This window comes from Euprymna scolopes, chromosome 21 (genome assembly GCF_053919585.1).
Source record: "Euprymna scolopes isolate OS-2025 chromosome 21, ASM5391958v1, whole genome shotgun sequence".
In the NCBI taxonomy this organism is placed as follows: Eukaryota; Metazoa; Mollusca; class Cephalopoda; order Sepiida; family Sepiolidae; genus Euprymna; species Euprymna scolopes.
The window spans coordinates 77,313,819-77,326,949 of NC_136502.1; positions in this window are offsets into that span (position 1 = coordinate 77,313,819).

The following is a 13,131-nucleotide window of genomic DNA, read 5'->3' on the forward strand; positions in this document are numbered from 1 at the left end:
CAAAGAGTTTCCCAAATCTCAATACCCCTTATGCCAAATCTCGAGTCTGTAGACTGAAAACTTTTTTGGAGTTGGTGGACATTTTATTCATATGAGAAGATTTCAAGTGTTTTATGGAGTATTTTTGTGCTGATTTCACATCCGAAGAGATCTCCAGGCTAAATATGCGTACTGCTTCAGGAAAATGGAGATAATACAGGGTGTGTCAATTATGAAAAAAGTTAATTTTCATGGTTCTCTCTATATAAAGTGAAATCTAAATAAGTTGTTTAACACATTTAGGTTTATCAACAAGAAGTTGATAAGTTTATTCTCTTATATAACCTGTTTATTTATTAAATTAGGAATTTTAAGCAATAAAATAATTTATGTAAAGTCATATCAACGAAAACGTTACTTTCTATTGTTGTATCAGTTTCTCAAATTGAAACTATTCTCATAAAACACTGTAATTTACATTCATTTGATGAAAGAACTGGAAACGCATTTACTCGTGTTTCCAAATTATGTCTTTCAAAAATCATAGATGGAAGAACTGTTTTCAAATATTTTTGGTGACTGAATGACTTTTTTCATTTTGGACGGCCATTTATTTTTCAATGTAATTTTGTCACACATGCACATTGACTGATATACAAACCTTAATGCTTAGAAGAACTTTGACTATATATATATATATATATATATATATATATATATATATATATATATATATATATATATATATATATATATAAATAAAAGAATATGGTAATAAGAGTTTTTTTCAGTTATGTTGAAAAATTGTTATGAAGAAAGAAATTGAAAAATAATCGATTGTTCTCTAATCCTGAAAGCTTATCTTATCATTTGCCATCTGAGAAGTCAGAATTTTCTATCCCATTAAACTGCTGCATTTCATTATTTTTAACTACATTAAAACAATCTACACACTGGCAAAGGTCGATACAAGGCAGTCTTGACGAGCGCAAAAACAACGCCTGGAGTCACAGCTGTTCTTTTTATAGTTGCACTTTGCTAAGTTGATTTATGTTGATGGAATTTTTGGAAGGCTCCTCCAATAAACAACTAGTGCTTTATCTTCATGTTTCCATCCATGTTTTGTTGGAGAAGAAGCATTAATATTAATGCGAAGACATTGCTGCCAAATAGCAGCCTGATAATTTGCTCTTTCTGTATGTAATTGTAAACTATTTTGACAAGGTGGTAATGTATTATCAAATTTTCCGGTCATGTGAAAAATATTAGAATGGGCAATATTTACAGAAGAAATATTTCTCTATCCAAACACAGAGAACACACACATTTTTTTAGTTGCTGGAACAAATTGTCAGTCAGGTGCCAGTTGCAGCCTAACAGTGGGAAAGAACAGTTTGAAATAACAGTGTGAAAGTTTGAATAAATTCCTCTGTTTCTATCATCAATTCAAATGGTTTTATTTTCCCCTTTCCCTTAAAACTATTATCACTGTTACAGCCAGTGAATGCATGCAAAGAAAGTAAGGCACTTGAAATAACAGATCCGCATTTCTCTACAACAACAAACAAGATGATTCACTGGTATTTGTTGCCATGTATAAATCCGAGTTTAAATCATTTTGTTGAGCAAAGAAGAAAAACATTCGTATGTGGAGTCTTAATTATAATGGAAGATAAATCAGTTGATGCATGTTTTGCATGAAGCAAAAGAAGGGCATCTGCTTCTTCATGGTCAGTTGTTGATTCTGACAAAGTTTTTTGTGATTACTTCATTTGTATCACTGTTAGGACACAGCATGAAACATCCTTGGCTAAATGAAGCAATCACAATTTTTCTTCTGCTGGCAATTTCTTCCAGTGCATCAACATAAATAAAAGTTGAGATTCTTTTTTGTCACCAAACATGAAGAATTTTCGGAATTGTACCGGTGTTTTTTTTGTTTTTCATTCAGAGCACGTAACAGAGGGATGGGGAGAATCAAATGGCATCTTTCAGAGTCTTTAATAACTCTGTGTATTGTACTTATCACAAACAAAGTCGACTCTTGATGACAAATAAAAAGAAGCAATATCTAAAAAAATATAAATGCTTAGCTCACCAAACCTTGATGAAATGTGGTCTGCAAGTTGCTGTATCATTGCCAGTCCATCTAAAATCAGTGCTGCATATTTTCGAATGTTGTTAATTTTCATGTCAGGAAACTACAAGAAATTAATGAAATAAAGCAGTTTTTTTGGTACGCTGCAAAGAATTATCAATTTTACTTAGGCTGATCGGAAACTCTGAAAGACAATGCGAAAAAATTTCTCCCAGGTCAACTTTTCGGGTTCTTGCTACAATAAGAAGCCTAGTGAGAAGGTGTTTATCTGCTTTCAGGCAATCTGCTTCCTTCTTGCTCTTTTTATTTTGAATGCTTTTTCTGAAAGTTTTTTTTTATCTTCATTGATTTTATTAGTGCATTCAACTCCACATTTTTCAAAATTAGTCGTAATTAAACAAACTCATTAGAAATATTACAACCTTGTTCATGTGCTCTCAAAATGTCATCTTAAATTTCAGATGCGGCTACTTGACCTGATGAAGTGTTAATTCTAGTTCATAATATGAATATGGATTTTGCACAGACTCAATTGTCTGCATGACACTCTGAATATCTGCTTCACCCTTTTTGATATCGAGAACTACTCGGGTCTTATTTTTTTTATTATGGCAGCCCTCTCCTTTTCCAGCCATTTCAGTACAGTTTTTAGAGATTTGAGCACATTTATTGAAAGATAAAATTCGATGAACGACATTGTTTGAAAATCCAACCTGCCCACCTCTGGTCTTGCTATCTCTGTTCATGGTTTGTCCAATTGTTTGGTCCATTGTCATCTCACTAAATGGGTACTGTGTTTGTTGCTGAACTACAAAATCTCCAGCAGCAAGATGCTTTGCTATTAAAGGATGTGTATCAGGAACAGCAACCATCTTATACATATAAACAGGAAAATATCTAGCGTAGTTCAAATAGTCATATGCAAAACACCAGGGGACCATTTTTGTTGCTGATTTAAGGTGAAGGGCCTAATCTTCTGTTTGTGTAGCACGAATAAAAATTTAAAAACAAATCTTCCATATTCAAGTAACTTATCCAAAATGCAAAAGTTGGAAATTAGCTGCATCTCTCTTGAATAAATATTGACAGTTTGCTTTCAAACTCTTTAAAATCACTTGATGTGCAGAAATCTTGAAATTGTGTTTTGGGAAAAGCATTATGTAAATTTTTAGACAATTCAATGAATTTAGCTTTTTCTTCTTCACTTTGAGTTTCAATAAAAGTAAATAGGAGTTTCCTTCTTAAGACTTCAGACATAATTTTTATAACTCTGACACTTCGATTATAGTGTCTGCCTTTCATAACTCAAGGTAGTGATCCTTGTGCCACTATTCTACCTTCAAGTAGAATGTCAGGTAGCCCCGAATCTTCAAATCGCTTTCCAATGACACTGAGAAACGACATGCAGGTGTGGGACCCACCCAGTCTGACAATAGTTCTTTGTATATACACGGCATCATTCCAACATACTTGCTGTGATTTATCATAAAATGCAACATCAAATCTCAATACAATGCATTCAGTTTCAAGTTCATCAGCAATTGCAAGACTTTTAAAAAATACTGCATTCACATTATTTATTTGAGTTGGGTTACCATTGACCACAGGCAAATATCCAATATTGCTTTTTGGTGGTATTTGGTCCTGTAATAAAAGAATATTGAAACCTGTTCAGCCTGGAATTGTAGTAGTGTTCTGGTTGTCACTTTCACAGTAAATATTAATCATGGTCATCGCCAAATCAGTAATGCTTGTTTTGCTTCCATTTATTTACAGATTCACAATTTGTTTAAAAATGTTATTTCAGTAAAAGAAATCATTTTTTTATTCGTATTATTTGACTAAAAATGTATTGCACAAATATTTAGAGAATTCATTTTTTGCCGAATTTTGAAACTAAGGGAGATAACTACTGACCGAAAACAAAACATTTTTACTAAATGCTTTCCTCCCTTATATGATTTTTATGGTCAATTTTTGTAATAAAATAATGAAATTAAACTGCAAATTATACTTCACCTGGAGATTTTTTGTAGATGTAGACTCTACGGCATTGAAACTCTTAAAATCAAATCAAATTTTTCTATATAGGTTGTGCATCGATGGAATGACACGAAAATCAGGGCAGGCCCATCTTATGTACGACTTTATTGTATAGTGAGTATTTTATACAAAAAAAAAGATGCAAGCAAGGACACCTGGAGAGTCCACAGAGTTTTTTTTTAAATTATTAAGATAATTATCTGTATATTAGCAAGATACCCATAAAATACACATAAATATTATCTTTTAATTCATGCAAACTCCGCATTTATTATCATAGAGCCTATTCTCTATTGATTATTATCCAATATATAGTTATGATAACAAAGACTATTAAAAACAAAATGATTTGAGGGCCATCCACTAGTATGGAAGCCAAAAAGTTTAGTTATCCAGCTTCAGTCAATATTCATTGCTACAGCGTCAGTACTGCTTGAGCTAAAAACAGATGGATACTAAAACTTTATTTAGTGGCTCGCATATCTAAGACTTAGTATATTAAGAAGTTCGTTTTAATGTTTTTACAAAAGAAAAAATAGGATTTTAATATCAATGTAAATACAACGAATTCATTAGGTTGGTGCAAAAACAAATTCGTCATCTCACATATGTTACTTTTATATATGATTTCTGAATTAATTCATTAAAATATATATAGCCATGTTATATATCATTTCGAAGCTGGTTTTTCACTCTATCAAGTCGTGTTATTCGTTACCGCTCTCAATCTCCTCCTTAATTTTCTTTGCAGGCTTTTCGACAGTAGAACAAAATTCAAATCTGCACGATTTTCCTGTTCCAGTTCAAACAAGGCCGGAAAGCTGCGAAACAGCTCCTAATATCAATGATACATTTGGTCCAGGAATCACTAACAAACGTGTAGCACAATGGTGGATCAAAAAATTTTGCAATGGTGACGAGAGTCTCTAAGATGAAGATAGTCGGGTCCGGCAGACTGTGGTTGATAACAAACATAACTTAATTGAAGCCGATCCTCGCAAAACCACATCAGAAGTTGCTGTTGAACTCGAGGTCGACCACTCAGCAGTCGTTCGTTATTCAAAACAAATAGGGAAGTCAGAAATGTTAGATAAATGGTGCTGCATGAACTGAACGATAATAACAAAAATCATTTAGGTGTCTTCTATGCTCCTTCTGTGCAAAAAAAAAAAACGACTCATTTCTCGAGCAGATTGTAACGTGTGATAGGAAGTGGATCTTCTACGATAGTCAGTGATGTCCAGCACAGTGGTTGGATGCCAGAGAAGCTCAACAACACTTCCCAAAGCCGAAATTGCACCCAAAAAGGTTATGTTGACTGTTGGGTATTTCACAGCCAATCTCATTCCTCACAGCTTCTTGAATCTGGGTGAGACGATTATGGTGGAAAAGTACAACAACAAAGCTCCAACGTATGTGCCCGAGATTGGTCAATATGAAGGGACCAATTCTCCTCCATGACAACGTGACAACGTTCGCCTGCATGTTGCTCAACTGACCCTGCAGAAGTTAAATGAATTGAGCTGCAAGATTATGCCTATTCCGCCATATTCATCGGACCTCTCGTCCAATGATTATCACTTTTTCAAGCATCTTGATAACTTCCTGTGCGAAAAATGTTTCAAAAGCGGAGATGATGCCAAATTGGCCTTCAATTACTTCATCCCTTCCAGAACTCCGGATTTCTATGCTAATAGATAAATAAACTTGTTTTTCGTTAGCTAATATATATATATATATATATATATATATATATATATATATATATATATATATATATACAGTGCCACGCAAAAGTATTGGATACATTACATTTTTATTCATAACTTTAATTAGGATTCAATATTTTACCTAAAATTTGGTCAGTATATTCCTATTAGTATTTTAACTAATATTTGGGGTAGTAATTACAATATTGAAGTTAGAAAAGTTTATATTAAAGGAAAAATATAAATCAACTAACACAAAAGTATTGAATACATTGATTTGATATTTAGTTGCATAGCCTTTATTGCGTTCATCAGCTTCCAATCGCTTTCTATAGTTGCACACATGTTTTTTTGCAAAGATATGCAGGTATTTTGCGCCATTCTTTTTTGCAGAACTGTTTTAGTTGTTGAATATTTTGTGGATTCCTTTTATAAACATTGATCTTCAATATTTTCCACAAATGTTCAATTGGGTTTAGGTCTGGAGAGAGACTGGGCCAAATAAGAACGTCAATTCCGTTATTTCTAAGTCATTCTTTGGTTAGTTTGGCAGTATGCTTGGGATCATTGTCCTGCTGAAACACAAAATTGCTATTATGTCCCAACAAATCAGCAGATTTCTGTAGTTTTTTCTCCAAAATCTCCCTGTACATACGTCGATTCATTCTACCATTGATGATTTCTAGTTCACCAGTACCTTTGGATGACCCCCCATACTATAATCGAACCATCGCCAAACTTTACCGTAGGAATGGTATTCCTTTTGGTATAGGCGGTGCCATATTTACACCATACATGTGTTGTTGTGTTTCTTCCAAAGATTTCGATTTTCGTTTCGTCTGACCAGATTACCTTGTTCCAAAATTCTTGGGGTTGTTCCCCATATGTTTAAACATAATTCAAATGTGATCTGACATGCTTAAGCTTCAATAATGGAACTTTTCTTGGGGACCTTGATACAAAACCTGCACGATTTAGAACTCTACTGATTGTATCCTTGCTCACATTAATCCCAGCTTCTCTGAGGTCGGTTTGAATTTCACCACGAGTAAGAAAAGGGCTTTTTGTACTTTTCTGGTTACCCACCTTGATTTTTTGTTTGTTTGATTTCTTTGACCGACCACATCTTGGAAGATTTGCAACAGCTTCACCAGGGTTTTTAAACTTTCTAATAACGTTTCCAACTGTACTAAGTGGTAGATTAAGTTCCCTTGATATTATTCGATACCCTTTTTGTACTAATCAATGATTTTTTAACGAATGTCTATTGACAACTCTTTAGTTTTAGGCACTTTTATAAATGAACTGATTGACTTTGAAGGAGTGAGCCCAAACTGGAAGAGTTTTATAAAATTATTTTAATATAAATCTCTTTGATTGGTCAGTGATAACTCGTTTACATTATTGCAACATGCTAAGCAAAAGCCATTTAAATTCATTTCAGAAAAAAAATTAAAAGTGTATCCAATACTTTCGCGTTTGTTAATTCATATTTTTCCTTAAATATAAACTTTCTAAATTTTAATTTTGTAATTACTACTCCAAATATAATGTAGAATAGTAATAGGAATATAGTGACCAAATTTTAGGTAAAATCTTGAACCCTAATTAAAGTTATGAAGAAAAATGTAATATATATATATATATATAATTATTAATAAATAAAAAATAAACTAATATAACATCTAAAATATTAAAAAAAAGATAAGAAAATTCACACGCAGGTTAGAACATGATCACCTTTTTATATCCAAAGAAAGATGGCTTATCCCTCACGAAAATGAACAAACAAAAGTGAAATAGAAGTCAGTGTAACCTTTTCCTGATAAAAGTCCAGCGATTGCCTAGTGAAAACAGGAGTGACAATAACAAAGAATCTGATTGGTCAGCTAACAAACTTAATACCATGTGTATATATAAAAACATGCGGTAGCCTGATGACTACTGGCAAGGGCGAAAAATTATATGTAGCTTGATTGCCATATATTTTCTAGCTTTATTCACGTATTGAGCACTATTGAAGCAAAAACTTAAAATTGATGCATAAAATATTATATTCTCTCATATTATTTTATATTGACACATGAAATAATAATTATGTATCTAAAAATATGTAAATATAACCATACATGTATATATATATTTCGTCTTTTGAAAACTGATAAGTGTGGCTTTATCCAATCAAAGCGATAACATTGATGCCCGAACTATAGGCCTTCAATCATGACTTATTGTGAATAGCTAATGTCTTAGTTATCATGGCTGGCTGGCTAACTGATAGTCGACAAAATTTAGGATGATTTTATTGTATGTTATTAAGAAGAACTAGCTACTCAGAATCAAATATTGAGTTAATAGGACGGAATACATTGATAATAAAAATTGAGAAATAGACCAACTTTACTTTATTAAATAAATTTATAATATTCAAATATTTGTGCATGTTTTCATTCTAAGACATTGACACCTTGTAACATTTATTTCATTCTCTTCCTACAGTTTCATTTTGGCAATTGATGTCAACGACCCTAATGATCTTGCAAGTTAATCCCAGCCCCAGGGTAACACCGTGTCACCTTGCTGGTCTTCAATAATTTCGATTGCAGCAATTAAGAAGAAGAGGGTTGAAAGAAACAAATCGAAGTTCTTCTGCTTTAGACTATCAATAGAATGAAACCTAACAAATTCCGACCAATAGCCTGCGACATCAAAAATGGAAGGACAGTTCGAACAGAGAATTGGTTTTGATGGCGGGAGGTGAGGAAGAGATGTGAGTTCTGGCCAAAGAAATATCAGAGATGATTATAAAATCGAAATATGGAAAAGCCAGAAATCTTATAATTTCTGTCTGACGATTTGGAGATAAGGTGTTATCAATGTTTGTCTTTGAACTATTGACCGCATCAACTTTGATGCTTATATTTCTATTATCTATATAATATTAACAGTCTATTGAAGATTGAAGAATTATACCAATACTGGATATATATGACAGTCTCTAGATCCTGAAACATCGACCTTTTTTATTCCAGAGTACACACCAATGGAACTAACAAAACAAAAAACAAAAAAAAAATGAAAATCGTAAAAAATAAAACTAAGGAAAACTACAACAAAATCTTTGATATGTACATACTACAGAGTGGGCTGATAAAAGTGTTTCCCTAAAGAAAACAACTATCCATCCATAACCTTGAGCCCCTAAGGGACCTAGGCCATCTAGAACTTTGTAGACGCTTTTGTAGCGACTGAGTTCTTTTTACAGGGTGAGGGTGCTGGCCCCATGCCCAACCTTCTCAGTATGTACATACAGCGCCTAGCCTTCCCAAATGGTCACCCATCTGATACTGGCCAGGTTCAACGTTGCTTAACTTCAGTGATCTGGCTAGAACCGGTGTGTCAATGTGATTGTGCCGTACCAAAAAAAACAAAACAAAAAAACTACCGCTTTATTTTAAAACTTTTATTGAAAAAATCAATTCAGGTAACTTAATTATGTAGTAGAGCCGACATCTATTCAATGTAACCACCTTTAACCTCAATTACCACCATAATGCGAGTTCGGAACTGGGAGCATGACTTTTCTATAACTGCCAATGGGAGCTCGGTGAATACTCGGCAGATGTCGGCGATCAGGCTGGCTTTTGGTGTTGTGGAAGGTCATGTTGGTGATGTTCTCGATGTATACCCAAACGAAGTAGTCCAGCGTATTCAGGTCGGATGAGGTGAGGGCAGTGAATTGGTTGGTTGTTTTTGTTTTACGGCATATCAACCCTTTTCGGGGTATTTAATGCCGAATCCAAAGATTGAAGAAAAACGTTTTAATAGAATATATATTTTTTTCAAGTCGGCTTTTATTTAACCCATAGTTGAGACCCTAACAGGTACTACCACTCCGTGTCAGAGTGGACCTGGGAGCAATGGTAATTAAAGGGTGGCTCTACACTCCCCAAAGCCCGCAAGCTGGGGCTTCACCACTGGATATAGTTTTAGGTCATATCCAGGACCAGAGAGGGCAGTGGGAGAAGAGTACAAAATCGTGGCTCTTCTTCTGAAGCCAAGCTTGGGTCTCTTTGTACTTGTCGGCCGGTGCATAGTCCTACTGCCACACCCAGGGTCTGCCAGCGGTCACCTGATTGCAGCAAGGAATCACTATACTCTTCAGCACATCCAGGTACACTTTGGTGTTGACTTTCAAACCGAATTCAAAGGTGTGAAGTGGCATGATGTGACCCTCACTTGAAATCACACCATTGACCACATTCGTGGCCGGAAACTTTGTTTACATCACCCTGTGTACGTCCTTGTGTTGGTATGTGGGAATCCAGCGATGCATTTTGAGCGTGCTGACAATGTTCCTGTTGTCATAACTTTGATAGGTAGAGAGTATGAGTTTTTCAGTGGTGCATCTCCGATCTCGCTCATTGAACATTGTGTCACTTTCAGACATCATAGAAGGCCCCTCTTGCTCTTAGGATTTGTACACAACTGGCCAACTAGTAGATGGTCTGCAACAACAAAAAAAAATAGAGAAAACCGGTTTTCATCAAACGGAAATTGAATAATGTCGTCTTTTCTAGGACAGCAATTTTATCGTTCTACATTAGCAGTCAATCAAAAACTGAACAATTACACCGACAGTGGATGTATATTGTCTTCTCTAGATACTGCAACACCTCTATAATTAACCAGCACCAATGGAATTAACAAAATAAAAATAAAACTTGTAAAAAAATTAAACTAAGGAAAACATCTACACAAAATTCTTTGGAAAGATCAGAGTCCCAGTTTATCCCAAAAGGGGAATGTTATAGATCACCAAATCATCCTCTTTCTTCACACTTCAAACAGCCAAAAGGCTAGAATAAATGAGTTTATTTGCCATGCACTCTATTTCAATGGTCATAACTTCTTTTGCTATGTGATTTTTTTTGAAAACGTCGACTTCAATTCTAGTGGAAATTTCTCATTTCTACGTAACAAATGCATTCCACATAGAATATTATTAAAAAAGTATTAATATTAGCGCTGGGATGATTAATCGGAATCGGGAATCAGTAAAATCAATACTTTTGGAGGTATTGGAATCAATATCGTAATTAAAAAAATGTCTGCTTATTTTCCAATGACAAAAACGATTTTTTTTAATTTGACGCCACAAAGAAAGATAATTTACAATACACGTTAGGGTTTATGTTCCTTTGACAGAATAGCTGGCTGAGTTTGAATAAAATAAATTACGTATTAGATACGTTTGAAGCCAAAACGACGCATTATCACAAAATAAACAGATATTTATTTTGTTTGAAATTTATATTAAAATGTATAAATATGTTTCGAAGATACACTTCATCATCAGTATGTCTTTCTTTCTTTTTTTGCCATGTTTTTGTTGTAGCATAGAATCAGTAGAAGTCGGTTTGTTGTTTTTACGGTAGTCTTTTGAAATGTCGGAACGGGGCGTTGGTCACGCGGAATTCAGACTGATGATGAAGCGTATCTTCGAAATATATTTATAAATTTCAATATAAATTTCAAACAAAATGAATATCTGTTTATTTTGTAATAATGCGTTGTTTTGGCTTCAAACGTATCTAATACGTATTTATTTTATTCAAACTCAACCTGTGCTTCTATCAAAGGAACACAAACCCTAACGTGAATTCCGTTCACCATAATCAAATGTCATCAATAAAATTCCGTTATTCTAATTTACATTTAGAAAATCCAATATTCCATCCAGATTAACTCATTGAAATTGACGTCACTTAGAGTAATATGTATTTATCATATAGAATATAGGAACCACTAAAGTGGTATGAGAGGAACGTGTTCGTAGCACGCGGTTAAAAATAGTATGAATGCCTCCATTTAGTCTCTGAAACCAGTGTTATTTATAGGATTGGTTGATTCTACTTAGTACTCAAATAGGGGTGATTTGTACCCCCCTCCCGAGCTTTTCATTCCTCTGCGATGATCGTATAGCTCTTTTTCCTGAGGTTGATCTCTATCGGGTCAGTAATTTCCCTTTTCCTGGAGGACCGGCGCAGGTGATGTTACCAAGTCGAATGTGTCATATATCTGGTCCATTACTTCTTCTTGTTCAGCAGGCGATTGTCTTTCGTCATCAGTTATACGTTTCTGAATTTGGTTAAAATTTTTCTTGTGCGTAAATCTTGAACCCGATCCTTTTCTGGACCTTTCCTAGTTCCCACATCGTGCTATTATTTTTGTGTACCTGGAAAAATACCTTTCCACCAAGTAAATACCTCTTTTTAGGAACTATAGTATTTGGTGGTTTCACCTGTTTTGGTAAAAGTTTCTTGAAGACCTGCCTAATTTTCCTCGCAAACATTAACTCTGCTGGTAACATCTTTGCTGGACTGCTTTCATTTGGCATAATTCGGTAAACTTGTAAAAACTTTTTTTTGTAGTTTTGATAATCGCTGTCAGGATTTTCACGTACAAATACTATTAACGAATAAAAGCATCAAGTGGTTTCAGTGTCGTTTGGCTCGTGCGTTCTAATTTGAAGGGCAAGATATGGTTCAGGGTATGGTTCAAGGCATGGTTCAGGGATGGTTCAGGGTATGGCTCAGGGTATGATATTTTTGCTGGAAAAACTGGAGTTTAGATGGCAAAATACTCTCGAACCCTCTATCACATATAAGGAACTAAATTCCTGTATTCACCTGTACGTTACCATGTAAACATGTAAACGATATTTTCGAAAGTGAAAAAGAACCAATATAAACAGAATGCTGTCTTTAAATAATAAACAATTATTATGTATTCTAAACAATATATACAGAATTTTGTTTATATTATAAACAATATGAATAGAACACTTTATAATTTGAAGCAATATAGACATTTTAAATATTTATGTTAGACAAGAGAAATAAGATTTTTTTGTATGATCATGAAAGAAATGTTGTTCACAGACACTTTTCAATATATATACCTAAGAGAAAATAAAATTGGGGAAAATAGGCAAAAACAATTTATTATTGTTTGTGACATATTTTTGTGTACAAATAAAAACAAAACATTTAATAATAGTTATAAGTGTTTAAAGTATGCACAAACATAAACATTTTTCAATATATATATATATATATATATATATATATATATATATATACCCAAAAGAAAATAGAATTGGGGAATATGGCAAAAACTAATTATTTTGGTTTGTGGCCTATTTGCGTTCAAAAATAAAACACAAACATATAATAATAGTTATTACCCGTGCAAGCCATAAGAAGAAAAAAAATGAGCAGCCCCAAGGAAATGTAAATA